The sequence below is a fragment of the Rattus rattus genome, chromosome 7, assembly GCF_011064425.1.
Source record: "Rattus rattus isolate New Zealand chromosome 7, Rrattus_CSIRO_v1, whole genome shotgun sequence".
Lineage (NCBI taxonomy): Eukaryota > Metazoa > Chordata > Mammalia > Rodentia > Muridae > Rattus > Rattus rattus.
The window spans coordinates 53182472-53200495 of NC_046160.1; the positions used below are offsets into that span (position 1 = coordinate 53182472).

General features: G+C 44.0%; 1 pseudogene; it reads right to left on the reverse strand.

The window, feature by feature from the left end:
• Positions 1-4072: 4072 nt before the first annotated feature.
• LOC116906064 overlaps positions 4073-18024 on the reverse strand; it is a 70183-nt pseudogene continuing 56231 nt past the window's right edge.

Here is an 18024-nt window from a genome sequence, read left to right on the forward strand (position 1 = left end):
GCAAGGACCTGCCCGGTCTGTCAGGAGCCTATGATAGCTTCACCTCTTCTTTAGGGTTGTTTGAGCTCTGGACTATACACTACAGTCCCAGATCTGCCTGTCAGCAGCCTTTCCAAGTTTTAAAAAAAAATGGATTTAATATCAGAAGGGCTTACTCTCCAGCATCCAGATATACACACACATAGACTGTCACAAAAGAAAGATTTATAAGCCAACTAAGTAGTTTAAACACACGTCATGTGTCAGCCCACAGAACTGACCATTCCATTTTCTCTTCTTTGCAAAGCCATGTGGATCCCAAATCATCAAGCTGTCACCAGGTGGACATGGAATGTCACTTGGATACTCGCTGGTCTCTGACTCAACCTGACAGGCACAGGCTGCAGTCTACACATTTGGAATTTCTGAGAAGTCAGCAGGAAACTTATGGAGCTGGCCAGGCTGCATCTCCCCTGGATAAAGAGCTCATTGACGGAATTTGGCAATAACAAAGCAGCTACTCTTTTCTCCAGTTCTGTGAACAGGCCCGGGGATAGTTGGCAGTTGAGTTTATATAACCTATGAGTCTTTCAGGGAAAAGAATGCAAAATTAAGTGTAAAGTGATTATGTGCTTAGAATAGCAACATAAATCAAGCATTTATGGTTTTTTAAAGTAGGAAAATACCCAAAGCTTCACGGAATCTACAGATACCACATATTTATGTGAATACTGGCATCAACAAACAGCCTAATTTACTAATATTTTACTATAGTTTTGTCTTGCCCTCTTATGGCTATGATTTTCCACAATCATTTCATCCAGAGAATAGACAGCTCTCTTCTGATTATCAAAACACATTAAACATTATTATACATGTTTAGACAAGTTTTGAAACAGATGAAGTGGCACATATCTGAATCCCAGGAGTTGTAAGGCAATCTAATACATGAGGAGTTCAAGGTCAGCCTGAGTTAGACAGTAAATTAGGTGAGTTAGAGATACCCATGATGTCCTTTCTCTTCCCTTCTATTCAAATACAGTAGGAGACATTGACTAGCAAGTAGGGTCTTATGACACCCCTTCAATGTCACTTTCAAGGCCCTGTGATAGATACTCCAATAAGAACAGCAGCGACAGAATTCATCCCATCTCTCTACCATTCCAACCCTGCAGTCCTGCAGGTAGTGAGCAAGACTGTCAAGCATGCAGGCCCTGACATCTCCTCCAACCACCCTAGATGGCAGAGGGCTTTGGGAGGCGTCCTGGAACATAATAGGTATGAGGAATACACTTCTCTTTCACTGAAGGTACCCTTATGTCTTAAGGAAACTAACCTTACATGCTGAGCCTGGTGGTGACACAGGCCTGAAATCCCAGCTACTCAGGTTTAGAAGATCATGAGCTCAAGGCTTTACCTGGGCTGTAGAGTGAGTTCAAGGCCATCCTGAACAACTCAGTGAGACTTTTCTAAAATAAAGAAACAAAAACAGGACTTGGGGTATAGCTCAGCAACAGAGCACTTGCCTAGCATTTGTAAGGTCCTAGGTTCCATCTCCAGGTCAAAATTTTAAAAAAGAAAAAGAAAATTACCAAGAAGCCCAGGAGGTGCATTAAATACACAAATTCCCGGCTTTCACTGGCATTTCTGTTTCAGAATTTGGATCAAGGCAAAGACTGTTTTTATTAAATGCCTGCCATTCTTAATATTGTCCCACACTTTAGAAATAGAAATTTCAGATAACACCATCTCCACTTTAAATTAAGTAACTTAAAATAGGCAATATCATTCCCCTTGTTTCTGAGTTTCTAAGGCATGGGATTGCATTCAGACAGTAGTATGAGTGGGGGGGCTTTATGTGGAAAATGTGTACATTTGTGAAGTATGAATGATATATGGGTTCATGTACGAGTTGTATTGTATAATTTGTGGAGTGTTGATTGTGTGTGTGTGGTATTTTTGAGGCACATCTGTGCATGATATGTGTGAGACTATATAGACATGGAGCTGGCATGCATTTGGGTCATGTGAGTTGTATGTGTCTCTAAGTGTATGAAGTGTGTATTAATTTTATATTAAAATTTCTGAAGTAATATGTGAATATGCAATACCTAGTGTATGGAGGGAGAGAGAGAGACAGAGAGAGAGGAGAATTGTGACGTGCGAAATGATATGAATAAGTGTGTGGTACTTCTGGAGGAGCAAGTGGGTATAAGTTGAATATATGTGCGTATGGCATGACATGTGTAACTATGTGGTACTTGTCAGCTTCTGTGTGATGCCTATGTGGGTTGCATGTAAGTAGTATATAAAATGAACTGATGTGTATAGGTCTGTGGCACCTTTGGGGGCTAGGGGTGTGAGTAGGTACATGTGGTGTGTGGAGTGGCACATCTAAGCATGTATACCTGTGATGTGTGTGTGTGTGTGTGTGTGTGTGTGTGTGTGTGTGTGTGTGGTGAATGGAAATGAGCCATGCATGTGTATGTGAACATGGGAGGAATTGTGGGATAAGGTTTTCTTAGAAGGCTTGAGGGAAACGAGGGAACACCTCACTTTCACTTGCATGCACTGTCCATACCAAGTACCTTGAAGAAGTAAAACTCATTTAAACTCATTTTGTTATGTCTTAATTCATGCATCCCTTCCTCATCTGCCTTTGTACTTATTACCTGGTTTCTGTAATTAGCTGCTATTAATCCCATTAGTAAGAGGAAAGGTGACGGGTAGCCATTTTGAATTCCTGTTCTATCAGTGACAGATCCAAAAGCTACCCACCACTCCACAAGGTCTGTTAGGCCATATCATCTGCTTTCCTACTCTGAGGAGTGAAGATGGAGGACTGGGCTTCAAGAGCAGAGACTTGAGTTGAGTTCTGGCTTCATCATCCGCCTGTGACTTGGTCCCCTATGGTCAACAGTACTTACCTCATACGCTGAAACAAGGTTAAATCAGACCAAGTCAGGAAAACACTAAGTGCTCGCATGTACCAGTTTCCTTCTGCTCTCTTCTTGAACCACCACAGCTTCAGCACCGTCTCACAAAATGCACGCATAAACCCTCCTCCCCCCCAAAAAAAATGTTCAAACTTGTTCCTGCCATCTTTACATAACACTAACACGACAGTTTGTAGTTTCTCTTACATATAGCCTATAAATAAAATTATACTTTTTATTTTGCTCACCTTAGTCAATAATGTTGGGAAACCATGAGTTTTAAGTCTGACCATAGTAAATACATATTAACACAAATATGTTGTTGTGGTTTGCCCTGGAGTCATCTGTATTTTGATGCTAATTCCATTGCCCCAAGGACTGCTGCCTAGTCACATACTCAGGAATCAGATGACTTCACCAAAACCTCCCCATTGAATTTGTAAAATACAGATGAGGGGCAGGTACAGGATAGAAGGAGGCCTGTCATTGGACAAGAAGGAAGGATGGGGGGAGAGAAGTTTGAAGGAAGAGGAGGAGACTGGAATGGAAAGGAGGAAGAGACAGGAGGGAGAGGGATAGAAGCCGTGGAAGGAGAATATGGCGGGTGACGTTAAGATTCCACGCTGTACCTTTACAGGTTGTTATAAATGTTCTTAAGGGATGAATGTGTATTGGGCTTTGTATGTTTAGGTGGGCAATTATAGCTTATCAATTGGGTCAAAGGTTATTGTGTTCTATGTTCTTTTATGTGCATATTTAAGTGTAAGGGAATGTGGGGCGATAGTCTGGGCTGCCACAGAATTGGAATGTGTGCTTCTAGCAAGATATCCAGCAGATATCTTGGGGCGCCACGGTGCCGGACCTAGTGGGGGATAAAAGACAACCATACTTTTTTTATTTTTTATATTTTTACAACAACAATATGTAACAATTTTATTTTTTTGGCTTTAGTTCAAGTAATAAAATTTTTATTGAGAATTCCCGGCATGGTGGTTATCTCCCCCATTCTAGGAGAGGGACAACGCTACAGGAAATCGCTGAGATATCATGCTATCCCCTGTCCCCCCTTCCCAGCCAATTCAGGAAGAAGGAAACCCTCTCAAAGGGTTTGGTCTTCAGTCTTCCTTAATCCAGGAGAGCAGATGCAAAAGAATCCATTACATGCTGCTTGGGTCAGGGTGAGGTGTGCTTGACCCCCTAGCTGGCTTCTCCCAACTGGAGAAGTGCGACAACTTCTCTGGTGATGGGGTTCCTGATGTCCACATTCGTTTCTTACCCTTAATGAGGCTGTCACTTCCCCCCAAGTAAAGCGTTCATCCTGTAGATTCAGCACAGGATGTCCGCTGTGAGATGGATTCGGTTCTGTGACGTGGCGATCATCTTAGAGATGGTCTGGGCAGCCGGGATCTTTCGGAGCTTGATATAGCCAGGATTCTTGCTCAGCGCTTCTCCAAGCATCTTGGAAGCCTCCGCCTCTGCCTCCCCCTCAGCCTGCACAATCTTCTGTCATTGTTCCTGCTTTGCTTTCTCCACCCAACACTGGGCCCACTGGACTTCCTGCTGGACCACTTGTTCGGCTTCTATAACAGCTCGTACTCCCGGCTGAAGCTCAGCTCTGTGATAGCTATATCATCCAGGATGAGGCTGAAGTCCTTGGCATGTTCTGTCAGCTCTCTTCGGATCAACAGAGACACCTGAGCCCGTTGGTAATCAGCTGCGAGGCATTGAACTTGGCCACCATACTCTTGAGCCACAGGTCTTTACAATGGACCGCAGGACTCACTCCTCATAGTCTAGCCCTAGGCACTGGTACATGCTGGGGAGCTCCTGGGCCTTGGGCCGAGATAGTATGCGCAGGGAGATGTTCACCATCTGCGTGTCTTTGGAGCCTGTTGGGGGGCAGGGGTGGAGATTTTTCAAGGTTTGGCCCAAATGTCATAGATGATGGGGTACTGGAACCAGCAGCAGCTTCAGCACCGAGTCCATGCCCCGAGGCCTGGCGGGCAGGCGTCTGGTTAAGTAAGTCCTTTAAGTTCTGGGCCTTGTCTGATCCTCCTGAAGGCGCTCCAGGGGTCAGATGGCTTGCCCGCCAGCTTCTACCCCACTCCAGTTACAGACCTTGCCTTGCACAGCTGTAACGATTTATTTTTTTAATTACTCTTGCAACACCTGAAATCCTCCTGCGCGTCACAGGCCTATCCTTGAGCAAACATTGGCTAAAAGTGATTAGGTCTTATTTTGACCTTGAAAAGAAGGTCATCTTTTTGCAGACCCAGGAATAGATGCTACTGAGTCCTTCCCGCACTTTTACACTGGCCACGGAACATCTTTGAAGGCCCAGGGTTCAGTCATTAAATAAATTCCAAGAAACTATCAGAGCCAAATAAAATAACTAGTTCTAACTTGCACTGAACATTATCTGAAGACATCTAGGCTGAGTCTTATCTGTGTGAAACACACAAGTCTCCCTATAGCAAATTCATAACCAAAGGCTTTCAGCTCTAGGATGTAAGATACCAATGAAGCTAAAGTCATATTAGTAAAAAGCACAAAAATAAAGGGGAGAAGGTAAAAGTCTGTGGCAGAGCTCTTCCCTGTGTGTCCCAGGTTCCTAGGTTCAGTCACGAGTACTGCAAAAACAAAAGCAGAAACAAACTTCAAACTTCCTTTCCAGCGCTAGGGTAATGGCATGAGGGTAAGCAAGTCACAAGCCAACTTAGGCTGAAACACCAAAATAAAGAGGAGAGAAAATAGATGAGAGTCTTTCCATCTTCATTTTAACGAAAACGTTAGCTTGAGGGGTAGGTTTGTAACGTTTGCTTTGGGGTGGGGTTGGGGGGTGGGGGTATCTGCATAGCTCTGACTGTCCTGAAATTCACTCTATAGCCCAGTCTGGCCTCTCATGTGCTGTGATTAAAGGTATGAGCCACCACACTTTGCCTAGGTGTTTGTTTGTTTGTTTGTTAAGTAATTTACTCTGAACTGACTGAGACATTTTTTAGATATACTGGGTTGAAGGATAACAAACATGCTACCCAAGTTTAGCATACAAACTCAGAGGAGAAAAGACTCGGTCAGGCTCTGGTGAGGGGATTACAGGGCAAGTTCTGGCTAATGGTTAGCACTAAGGTGGTTCTTGACACTGGCAGATAGGAGGACTTAGGACTCTAACCAAACCCAGGTCTGTAAAATATACAGACCTAAAATGCCCTTAGAAAATAGATTAATAAGTCAAAGTAAAGGTTCTTTCCAGGAGTAGAATTTTTAGTAATTCTCTCTCTCTCTCTCTCTCTCTCTCTCTCTCTCTCTCTCTCTCTCTCTCTCTCTCTCTCTCTCTCTCTCTGAGATAGGGTCTCTACATAGATAGCCCTAGCTTCCCTAAAACTCATTATGTAGACCAGGCTGGCCTTGAACTCACAGAGATCCGCCTTCCTCTGACTTCTGAATGCTGGGACTAAAGGTGTGTACTAACACAGCAGTTCGGTGTTTGGGGTTTTTTTGGGGGGGAGGTACGGGGGGGGCAGTGGTGGGTTTCTCTCTACCCTACTTTTTGTGACAAAGTCGATTACTAAACCTGGAGCTCGGCAATTTGATGAGCCTAGCTGACCACCAAGCCCCTGGGATCCTGTCTCTGCCCCTGCAGCCCTGGAATTGTAAGCATATATGCTGCTGCATGCGGTTTTTTTTCATGTGGGTTCTGAGGAGCCTAACGGATCTGGATGCCTGTGTGGCAAGCACTTTACCAACTGAACCAGACTCTTGTGCTCCCTACATAATCAATTTATACACCACGACATTTAAATTGTGCACCAGAAACCAGTTCCATTATACACTGACATCAAGATAGTGCAAGAAAATCTGCCGGCATGGATTGCTTCCCAGCCGATTCTGATTTGCCCCCAAGAAAAGCCAGGCATTAGGAATTCTAATCAAAAGCACCAGGAAGAATAAGAAAATGTACACCCATTCAAGACGCTCTCCGGGTGACAGGAAACGACACTATCCTTCCTTTTTGCAAAATTCCATATGCATAAAAGTAAAATTCAAACACAGCTGTGCCCTGCTCATTATAACAGATGTATTTCTGGAATGTTAATCAAATATTTTAATGGAGGATTATGTTTTACATGCACTAGATGAATGTTTTCCTGCTTTTTCTGTTCTAACAAGTATATTTTTTTAATTCTATTTCAAGCAAAAATAAGATAAAATGAAGTAAAAAGGAGGGAATGAGTACATTTGTGTTGCCCATATACTCATTAGCACATGCTTAAACTCCCAGTAGCCATCCCCTTAAAGAGAGCTGAGTCCTTCCCACCCACAGCCCTCCCTTTAATTGTGAGAACTATGTTTCATCATTCTTCCCACAATTTTTAAGAGTTCTCTTGTACGGCTTTGTCTAGGCTGTTACTTTGGGGAACAGGGACTGTCATAGAAGCCTTTTATGTCCTTCTTTCACAGCTTTGGGCCTATGATCATCAGTACAAGTGCAAAAGTAGCTTCCTTGACCTTTACAGTCAGAGGGAGCACAGATCATGGGCTTCTACGTGGTTTCTGGCCACAGCACAGACCACAAACATCCACATAGTGCCCAGCCTCAGCGTGTGCCATTGATCTCAACTTGGTCTCTGGTGTCGTTACGGACCCTAGTCATCAATACGACCCTCTGCTGCAGCACCACAGACACCATCAAAGCCCTCAGCAGCAGTGCAGGCCAAAGGCCTCAGGGGCAACACGGGCCATGGACACCAATATGGTTCCTGGCAGCAGCTTGGCTCATGAACATCAACATGGCTTGGGGCAGCAACGCAGACCGCAGATGTCTGCCTGGCCTTTGATGGTAACACTGGCCATGGACATCAACACGACCCCTGGCTGCAGCAGGACCACAGACCTCAACATGGCCCTCTGCAGCAGGATGGAGCATTGATAGCAATGGCTTCAGGTGGCAGCTCAGGCCACTCACATCAACATGCCCTCTGGCAGCAACCCAGACAACGGGCACTAGCACGGCTTCCTACGGTATCACAGACTACAAACGTGCTCGTGGACTCCAGTGGTAGATCAGACCAGAGACATCCACTTTGACCTTGGGCTTCAACATGACCTGAGGCATTGGACCACAGATACTAACATGGCTTCCAGGAGCAGCATGAACCATGGAGGTCTTAGAGTCCAATCCAGAAAATGAACCATTCTTCATTTCAGACATTCTGTCCTTGCTCAAAATCAAGGTGATGATGAGGCTAGGCGGTATGTTGGGAGGCTGGACCTACACACGCTCCCTTCTGCCGCACGCCACCGTGCCGACCCTACTCTGCAGCAACATGTTCCCCTGCCGACTACAGCCTTCTCTCACCCCTGTCACCCCTGTCATGCCTCTATTTCTGCCTCTTTCCATTGTGCACGTTCTGCCCATTCCTCCATCTTCCCCACCTCTCCATCTCATCTTTGTTGGCAGGGTGTCACACGGTATATTCTTCTGCCCCAACAGCTTTACAAGGAAGTATTCGTTGCAATGAGTCATTGGCCTGGTTCACGGTTTCTGACTTCTTACACACCATAAATGCTCGGATCTTCTCCTGTTGCCTGGAGTCAGGGTGATCTTATGACTAGGCAGGACCTCCAGGGCAGATTCCATGAAAACTCCTGGCTGCCACACACCTCCCAGCCCTGAAACTCCCCAGGCTAGGCCTTTATGCTTTTAATGCTGCCAGTGCTCTCCTACTCTAAGGTCTCCAAACTGGGTAGGAATCACAGCCATAGCTGCTTCATGCTGGGAGCTGACCAGTGGGTCTAAGGTTGGCCCTATTCAGTAATGACTTCTGTTTCTGCTGAGTTGGCTCACACACACACTCCACGAGCTTGTAAATGGAGTAGATGTTGGGATGGACCAACTCAATGATGGCTGCCGAGCCTGGGCCTCTTGGCCTCTTCTGGGTGGTACTGGCCAGTGCAAGCCTGGAATTATGATGGAGGTCCTGAACTACTTTTAAAACTACTGGACAATCTAATTGCCCCAAATCAGACACATTTTAACAAATTTCAACTTCAAGGGATTGAAGTGGGAGGGGAGGCCCTTGGTCCTGTGAAGGCTCGATGCCCCAGCCTACGGGAATGTTAGAGTGGTGAGGCAGGAGGGGGTGGGTGAGTCAGGGAGCCCCCTCTTAGAAGCAGGGAGGAGGGGGAATGGGATAGGGGCTTATGGAGGGGAAACTGGGAAGGGGGATAACATTTGAAATGTAAATAAATAAAATAACCAAGTAAAGAAATAAAGTCAGTATCAACACTAAAAAAAAAGAAAAAAAAAAAAAAAAAGAATTGTAAATAGAACCGAAGAATTTGGAATGCTGCAGCACTCCAGTATGTGGAACCATGCATACTCGTCCCACTCTTTTTTTTTTCTTTTTTCTTTTCTTTTTTTTCGGAGCTGGGGACCGAACCCAGGGCCTTGCGCTTGCTAGGCAAACGCTCTACCACTGAGCTAAATCCCCAACCCACTCTTCCCACTCTTAATCCCTAACAACTCCCTCTCTGATAGTTTGCAATTGTCATTTAAGTAGAATTGGCCAGCATATAAGCATTGGAAACTAGCTTATGTCATTTCATATCCTTCCCTCAAGGTCCACACAAATGACTGAGTGTATCACTAACACATGCATTCTTACTTTTCACTCCCATGGTATGACACATGTACCAAAGGGCACTTGGACAGTTTCTAGTATTCAGCTACTGCAATAAATACTCATGTGTAAATGCCTGCCCGAATATATATGTTTTCATTTCTCTAGTTAGCGTCCCTTTCAGTTTCCAGATTGCCTGTGCCATTGGCAGCCTCTCAGCAACTATGTGTGAGTGACCCAGTTCTCCACAGTTTCCCCAGCATATGGCATGGCCACTGGTTTTCACGTGAGCTATTCTGATTGGTGAGGTGGGAGACATATCTCTGTGCTGGCTACAAGGAAACGGGTACCTTTGCTGTTGTCTCAGCCCCTGATAGAACATACATCTTATCTTTGGTTCATTTTACAGATGGGTTGTGACTTTTCAGTAGTGTTGGAGTTTTTAAAAAATCTTGAAAGAATATATAAATATATATACTTCCAATATATAATATACATATTATTTTCCCTCAAAACATGTTCTTTGTGAAACACCTGTTCACATTCAGTCTGTAGTTTATCTTTTCAGGCTCCTTCATAGGACAAAAGGTTTTAGCGTTGATGAAATCTATCTATTCTAATATGCTACACTTGGTCTTAGCCAAAAGGCTGAGAAGCGATCTATTCTAATATGCTTTGGGTGGTTTTTTCTCCTTTTTTAGGGGGGGGGGACAGACTAGGAACAGGGGGATAGGTTGAAACAGGTTTGTAGCCCAGGCTATCCTAGAACTCACTAGGTAACCCAAGCCTGCCTGATCTCACACCAGTCCTCCTTCCTTAGCATCCTGAGTTCTGGAGTTACGGATGTGAGCCTCAACGGTCAGCGATCTTTTTATCTTCTCCACTGTGTAGCTCAACTTTCTGTCACTGCAACACTAGATCTGAAAGAATCTACTAAAAACGAGGAAAGGTTTGTTTCAGTTCACAGTTTCCAGTCTTCTGGACATAGCCACCCGAGCCTGTCCACTTGTACTTGTGGTAACACAAAATATCACAGCAACATGGCAGGAGCCTGCAGTGGAAGGAGCCTGTTTATCCCATGATAGCCAGGAAACTGAGAGACAGGAAGGGGTCTGTGTCCTGATATCTTTTTCAAGGGAAAGTCTACAATACATCATTCCTCCAAGTAGGCTCCATCTCTGGAAGATTTCATTTCCCAACAGCACCCTGAGTCAGACCAAGCCTGTAACACATGACCATTGGAGAAACTTATCAAAACCAAAACATGCATGATGAGCAATCCCAAGTGTGAGGCCTTTTCTTTTCATCTTGTTTTCAGTGTTTCACATCTTATAAATGTAATTTCATAAAACTGTTCCAGAAACAAGCCCACATATGACATCGTGCAATAACCCTTAGCTGGTTTACGAACAGTGCCCTGTTTCTTTCGTTTCTCCATATACTCATAAAAAACTTTGTCACATAAAAAGCAGGTGCCAAGCCCAGCCCTGGCTAGCCCACACTAGGGCAGATGGTTCGCGGAATCAGGATGAGGGAAGGAAACGTGGCTGCGTTCAGAGGACTAGTCTGCCAATGTGATTGGGAACTGTGTTTCAGCTCTGCAAAGGGATGTGTGGAAAATAAATATAAAGCGGAAGGCAAAATTCTCTTGACACAAGTGGGGGGAAGAGAACACTCCTCCGACATATCTAGGACAAGGTTGAACTTTTCGCTTGCCAAGGGAAGCTGTCTCTCTGAGCAGAGCAGAAATTTCACATTTGAAAGACAGAAGTTTCAGGAGTGGCTGATTCTCCAACACAAGGGAGCTACAGCAGAACTAGTGAATGGAAGTGCAGGCTGTAGTGAGCCCTCCTCCGCAGTTAGGTGTCTAACACAAAATCAGTGAATAGGCCTCTTTCTTACCAGAACTTTGGAAGGGCAACCATATAGAAACAGGTTCATGAACTAGTGCGGTAGCTCCATGATAACACACCTACCTTGTTTGCACTAGACCCTGTCATTTCTCTGTCCCCAGCACCCAAAACAGAAATAGATCCCTAAAAAGTATTCTCCGTCCCCATCTGACACCTATGGAATCATAATCTCTAGGGGTAATCAGGGGTTATAATCACAAATAGTCAGTGACTATATTGTTCCGTTAGCCTGTCATCTCCTAATTTTATACAAATATATGTGCCTATAGATCAAATGTACACATTAGACATATGTTTCTTGCTTGATTTAAAGCAACTCAAAACTGACTTATGTTTATGATCTTTTTTTAGGACATCGGAAACATAAATCATAGTAAATAGTAGCCTACGTCATAAAACCAGGGTGAAAAACTTCTGGAGAGGAGGCTACCGTCTCACCACACTCTGGGGGTTAGAAAGATCAGTCTTTCTGTGTTTGCTCAACAACTAGCCACTCTGCTCTCAGCCTCAATTTTCCTTTTTCCTGCATGAGCATCCTGAGGGCTATTCCGGAGGAAAACACTCCCAGAACCTTTGGTCTCTGACTTCCCCCAGAGCTAGGAGGGTGCCACATCATGCACTTTAGGTCAAAGTTCACTTCATTGTTACAAACTGGAACTCTTTAAATTTGAGCAATTCAACGTAACCACTGAGTCTATGAGAGGCGTCAGCACACACCTTCGTGTCCTCTGAGATAGAAGGGCCTTTTAGGAGTCCAAATCTCTGAGTTCAGATTGAACTGGCTCTGCTTTCGGTCATCTCAGCTCCCTACCTCATTATCTACTCACGTATATTTCGACCTGGCAACTGCTTAACTTACCTTAAAAACCTTGATAGTTCCAGTCAATAAGGCACTTGCTTCTCAGGCACGAGGATCGGAGTACAATCTTAAAAAACAAACCCAAGTGTCATACTGTAACAGCAGATATGGCGATGAGGTGGGGGAGGGCAGAGGAGGGGGAGACAGGAAGCTCCCTGGTGTTCTCCTTGGTGAGTACCAGTTGAATAAGAGACCCTGCCTCAAAGAGTGTGTGGATAGCATCTGAGAAATGACACTTAAAATTGTACTCTTGCCTCCACAGTCAAACACCCCTCCCCACAAGTTCTCTGATTCAATAATTTGGATAGAAATCAGCAGCATACTTGACGGCTTCTCATCCTCACCACATCTTCATTTGTCCTAAGAGGAACCAAGGGAACCCGTGCGAGCTCACCATGCACCGTCTCCAATACCATGTTGTCATCTGCTTGCTTCCAACAGTGTCATTTACGTTTAATTTATTTCAAATGTTTAAGCTCAGTAAATGTTTTGAAGGATTATAACACAACACAAACAAGACACACACCCTTCACTTGCATTCAAGATTATAAAACTCTTCACAATGCGCTCAGCTCCCTCCCCACGGGACTGACCTCTCTTTTGCCATATCATTTGAAGGCAGACCCTACGTCCTGGACATTTTGCCTCTCAATTCTTCAGAAGGAATCTTCCCCAAATTAAGACATAATTTGCCTACATGATACTACCTCATCCTCCATCCTTAAGGCATCGTCAGCATTAACCTTAATGAATGATTCAATATTCTAGACCATTCTACACTTTTTTTTTCAATTATCACAAAGTATCTTCAAAGCTTACCTAGTGCAAAGGGTTCAGATCATGCCTCCATGGAGTCTCATAGACAGGAATATCCCCATCACACACTATCAATTGCGTAATTCAGTTTAGAAGTGTCTAGGCTCCTCTACTGATGGCTTGCTCCATGTTTCTGCTTCTCTTCCAGAAATAAACTAACTTCCTGAGTCCTGAAGCCTTGACTGCATTTTTGCCATTGGCCTTGCTTTCCCCTGAAAGCACCTCCAATTCCCTCCTAGGACACACAGACAACAGTTTCTAATGAACCAGCTTTTTGAGTTCCTTGTTTTGTCTGTGCCACTGCTGAAACGCCACGAAGACATGCTGGACAAAACATTAGTTGTAAATATCCCAAGACAGTCTTATTATCATTCCCTTCTGCACAGTTACGTGCCCTGCCTTAAAGAAATTAGAAATACACTCACAGCACATAGCACTCAAGTCCATATACTAACACTCTTGATTTATGCATCAATCATCAGCTATGTTTCACGGTAAAGAAAGGGCTTGACATTAAATGAAATCTAACTTAAAATAAGTGACATTTCATTTCACACACATCAAAGGCTGTCAAATAATGTTCAATACCTGTGTTCTGCAGTAGGAGGAGGAGGAGGAGGAAGGAAGCAGGAGGAAGAGGAGGAGGGGGAGGAAGGAAGCAGGAGGAAGAGGAGGAAGAGGAGGGGGAGGAGGAGGAGGAAGAAGAAGGAGAAGAAACAGCAGAAGCATCAGCAACATGGCAAACCAGATGACTCACACCTGCATTCCCAGCACATAAGAGGCTAAATCAAGAAGATACTGCAACTTTAATGCCAATCTAAGTATATAGTGAGTCCTTAGCCACCACAGATTACAGAATGAGTCCCCATCTAAAAAAGAAAAAAAAAAAAAACCTAGCAAATGTTCTATAGTCTGGCAGTGAATCTAAATTAGATCTCCCACAAAATAGTGGTTCGAATTCTCTTCACAATTACGTGCAGAACAAAATCTAGAATCTAGGTTGTACCATGATTACACTGCACAATACGTTGTTGAGCTAACGGTGGAATATAGTTTTCAGCCATAATCATTTCAGCGTCATAAATTAGATGGCAGAATAAATGCAGACGTTTACTTTAACAGTACAACGAGAGCATCCCCCCCATCACCCACTTCATGCTGTCCAACAAGGCCTGCAGTGTGGGGAGGAGTACAAGACGATGACACAGCTTCCTGAACAAATACACTTCGTCTGCCTCCTAGATGAGCATTAATATTCCTTCACGATAAGTGACACAAGGGACAATCTCTGAGGACTGTCATGTGGGAAAGACAAACAGGTTGATCTGTTTAAATGACTCACGATTGCTTTCAGCACCTCATCTATCAGACCTTACACAAACAATTTTGATCACTATGTTGTGTCTTATTTTGTTTTGTTTTGGTCTGAGCTGCCCTGGCATAGCCTAGTCTGGTTTGTTTGATTTGGTTTTGATTTTTTTTTCTGTTTTTTTTTTTTTTTTTTATTTTTGTTGGTTTTTGTTTGTTTGTTTGTTTGTTTTTTAGCCTGGTTTTGAGACAAAGTCTCTTTTGCAACCTGGGCTGTCCTGGATACCCTTCATCAGCTTCCCAGGTGCTGGGATTACAGTTGTAAACCACAGTATCTGGATTGCTAATGTCTTTTGAACTTTTTGCGGTTGTTGGCATAAAAACTAGAGCCAGATAAAAATCTTAATATCCAGTTTCTCTTGATATAAGAAAGACCTTTTCCAATGGAAATTAGACCCATTACCTCCTTTCTTCATCTCTTCCGTGTGCCAACAATTTGTCAGCACTTCCCCTCCTATGATTTTTATGTCCTATGGAAAATAAACGCATGAACCTGTATTATAGTCCATCTGCCGTCACACTTGACCCACTTCCTTCAGAATCACCTGCATGGCTGCCAAAGGCAGATAAGTTTCAAAATCTGGATTCTGTTTGAGAAATCAGAACTAGGTTAAAGTCTTGGTACCGTATAAGATTCTGTAACAGCGCATGCGCAGGGAGACTAGCTAGCCATGTTGTTCATTTCCAAGGACGTTCCGCAGAAAGCGAGCTAAGTAATGCATTATTTAACTCTTGGTGGGCCTGGCCTCACAAACCTGCAATACCAATACTGAGGAGGCTGAAGCAAGAGGGCTGCTACAAGTTCAGGGGCAGTTCAGTTGCATAGTGAAAGCCAGGACGACCAGGGCTACAGAGTAAAACCTTGTCTCAGAAACAAAATAAACCATATCATCTATCGCCTTGCACCAGTAACTAAAAAGTCGCATGCCCCGGTGCTCAAAAGTAAACCTCAGTGTTGGGCATGGACAGACTTTCTTGTTTAGTCCTTCCTACTCTTTCCCCAAGAAGACTGCCAAACTATATATGGCCAAGAAGCAGTCACTTAGATGGTGGACTGGCAGCTCAGTATCCAGGAAGAGAGGTTGGATGATCGGTTGGATGATCTGGCCTCTTTGGAAAAGCCGGAAAAGAGTTCATTTCCTATCCCTACCAATACTTTCTATCACCCAATGAGAGGTACTGAAATCACCTGGCGAAATGAAATCGCTGTATAAATGGTGTTTCCTCAGAAGCGGGAGGTGCCAGTGAGACTGTCAGCCACAGCAAGTCGACCTTTCCTGGCACGGTTCGGTTGAATGAGCGCCCTGGCAGCTCAGCCTCGGCGCCCATTAGGCACAGTGTGAAAGGCCCCATTCACTTGCCAGCTGGCGTGGCAACCCGTTATCTAAGGATGTAAGCCCGGCAGCACTTGCCTCCCGCAACTGGATACCGAGGCGACGATTAATTATGGATGGAATGTGGTCAAGGCTGGCCGCAATTGTAATCAAAGGAGACCACACTGAGGAAAAATAACATTTTATCCTGTGCAAGGGTATCTCCCAGGTAGATTTATGACTGACTGCTGCCAGTTAGCTGAAGAGAAAGTAAAAGTAATCAAATTATTCACTCGCGTAGCATAAGTAAGAACCGATGAAACAAAATTACACTTCCTATGATTTTGTATGACAGATGCTTTATTTAATTTATAGTTTGATTCTCCAGAAACGCGGTGACGATTTTTGGTTTTTGTTTTTTTTTTTTCAACGAACACTGAAGAATACTCTATCAGCTGACACTCTAATGAACAGATCTGGAGACTTTCTACATCCAAAGGCCTTCCCTGTGAAAAGAGATTATAATATTTCCTGCTTTATTGCCTGGGTCGTATGTTACTTTGATAGCTCGTGAATGTTGGAATGTAGAACCTGGGAGCCGCAAAATATTCAGTCAACAAATAGGAACAGCTTGATAATTATAGCCATGAATAATCAAAGAGACAGGAAATAATGTTAATCTATGCAGCAAAAAGCTAAAGGATGCATTTCTTTTAAACTGCAGTTTAAGAACAGGAGAGATGGTGGCTTGAGGTTTAAGAGCCCTTGCTGTTCTTGCAAAGGACCTGAGTTCAGTTCCCAACACCCACATGGTGGCTCACAACCCTCTGTAGCTCCAGTCTAGACAATCTGACCTTACTTTATGGCCTCTGAGGGCACCGGGCACACGTGCCATGCATGTACCTACATGTAGTCCAAACACTCATACACATAAAATAAATCTTTAAAAAAATCACAGTCTAAACCTCAGTCTAATTCTCTGAGAGAAAGAGTGTCATTAGATCAACTCTCCCTGAGAAAGCTAATCTTTGCTCTGAGGATTCCAACCAAGCAGGAGCACGGGCGCAGCATGCTGCAGGGAAACAGACCTCACGGACTAGAACCAGTTACACCCCTGCAAGTCCTGCTTACTTTAAATGTGGCCACAAGTGGGTGATGCACTTATCATTAATTGCAGAAATAAAATGACCTGTGATTTTTCTAAATCCCCTTACAACGTGACTGTTTAATGAGAAGGTTAACTGGAATCATAACGAAATTGTCTATTGAGCCTCAAACCCCACAGTGTCTGCTGGAAGAGGAAAGGTCTTCAGAGCAACAGACTGGGAGCTAATACAGAGAGAGAGAAGCTGGAACCTCTCTGCTGAATCTTGAATTCCACCTCAGTCTCTCCCACTTCCCTTCACTGCCAAACTCTCTGTTCAGTGACTGATGCCTGGAGGGGAGCCAGAGATTCCAGCAAAAGAGAAAGGTTGGAAAGACGCATGGCAGGATGCCACAGCAGGCTGAACTACGCCATCATGGCTGTTCACCCACCACCATCTCACCCCTTCCAACTGCCAACAGTTAAAATCCGTACTAGCCAGGTGGTCATAGTAACCGTGAAGCAACATTTAATAGTTGTTGAACCAGCAAGATGTCTTTGAGAGAACAACACTGGGTATGATAATAGAAATTGCATGGATAGCTAGTTGGGAAAAATTAAAACTGTAAAAGCCAGCAGAAAGGCAAATGCATCTGTGGTTCTTTCCCGTTCTGTCCTGGAGAGAGCTGAAGCTTTGGGTGCAGCTTCTAATTAAAGCCAAACAATAAATATTGACATAATGACAATGGTTTCTTGTACAGGGATCTTTGTTGGCTTAATGGTGCCCAGTCTGCCCGCCTATCTTATTACTCAGAAAGAGACAAGTAAATACATGTTTCCCCTTTGATTGTTGTATCCCGCACTGGCCTATTTGGATTGAAGATCAAATAACAAGGGTGTCATAAAGAGCTCTAGAGGAAAATGTTTCAAGAGTGGAGGGGTGGATGGATCACCTAGAAAAGAGACCACGAGCACAACGGTGCCTGGAAAAGGTGTCTCCCAGAATTCCTTCACTTCAACAGTGTCACCGACCAAAAGGTGAACGTTCACGTGAGGATAAGTCACACTTGTTTGTTTTCCTGTGAAGTCCTCCTTTATGAGAGAATGACAGAACATTGGGATCTAATTACTGC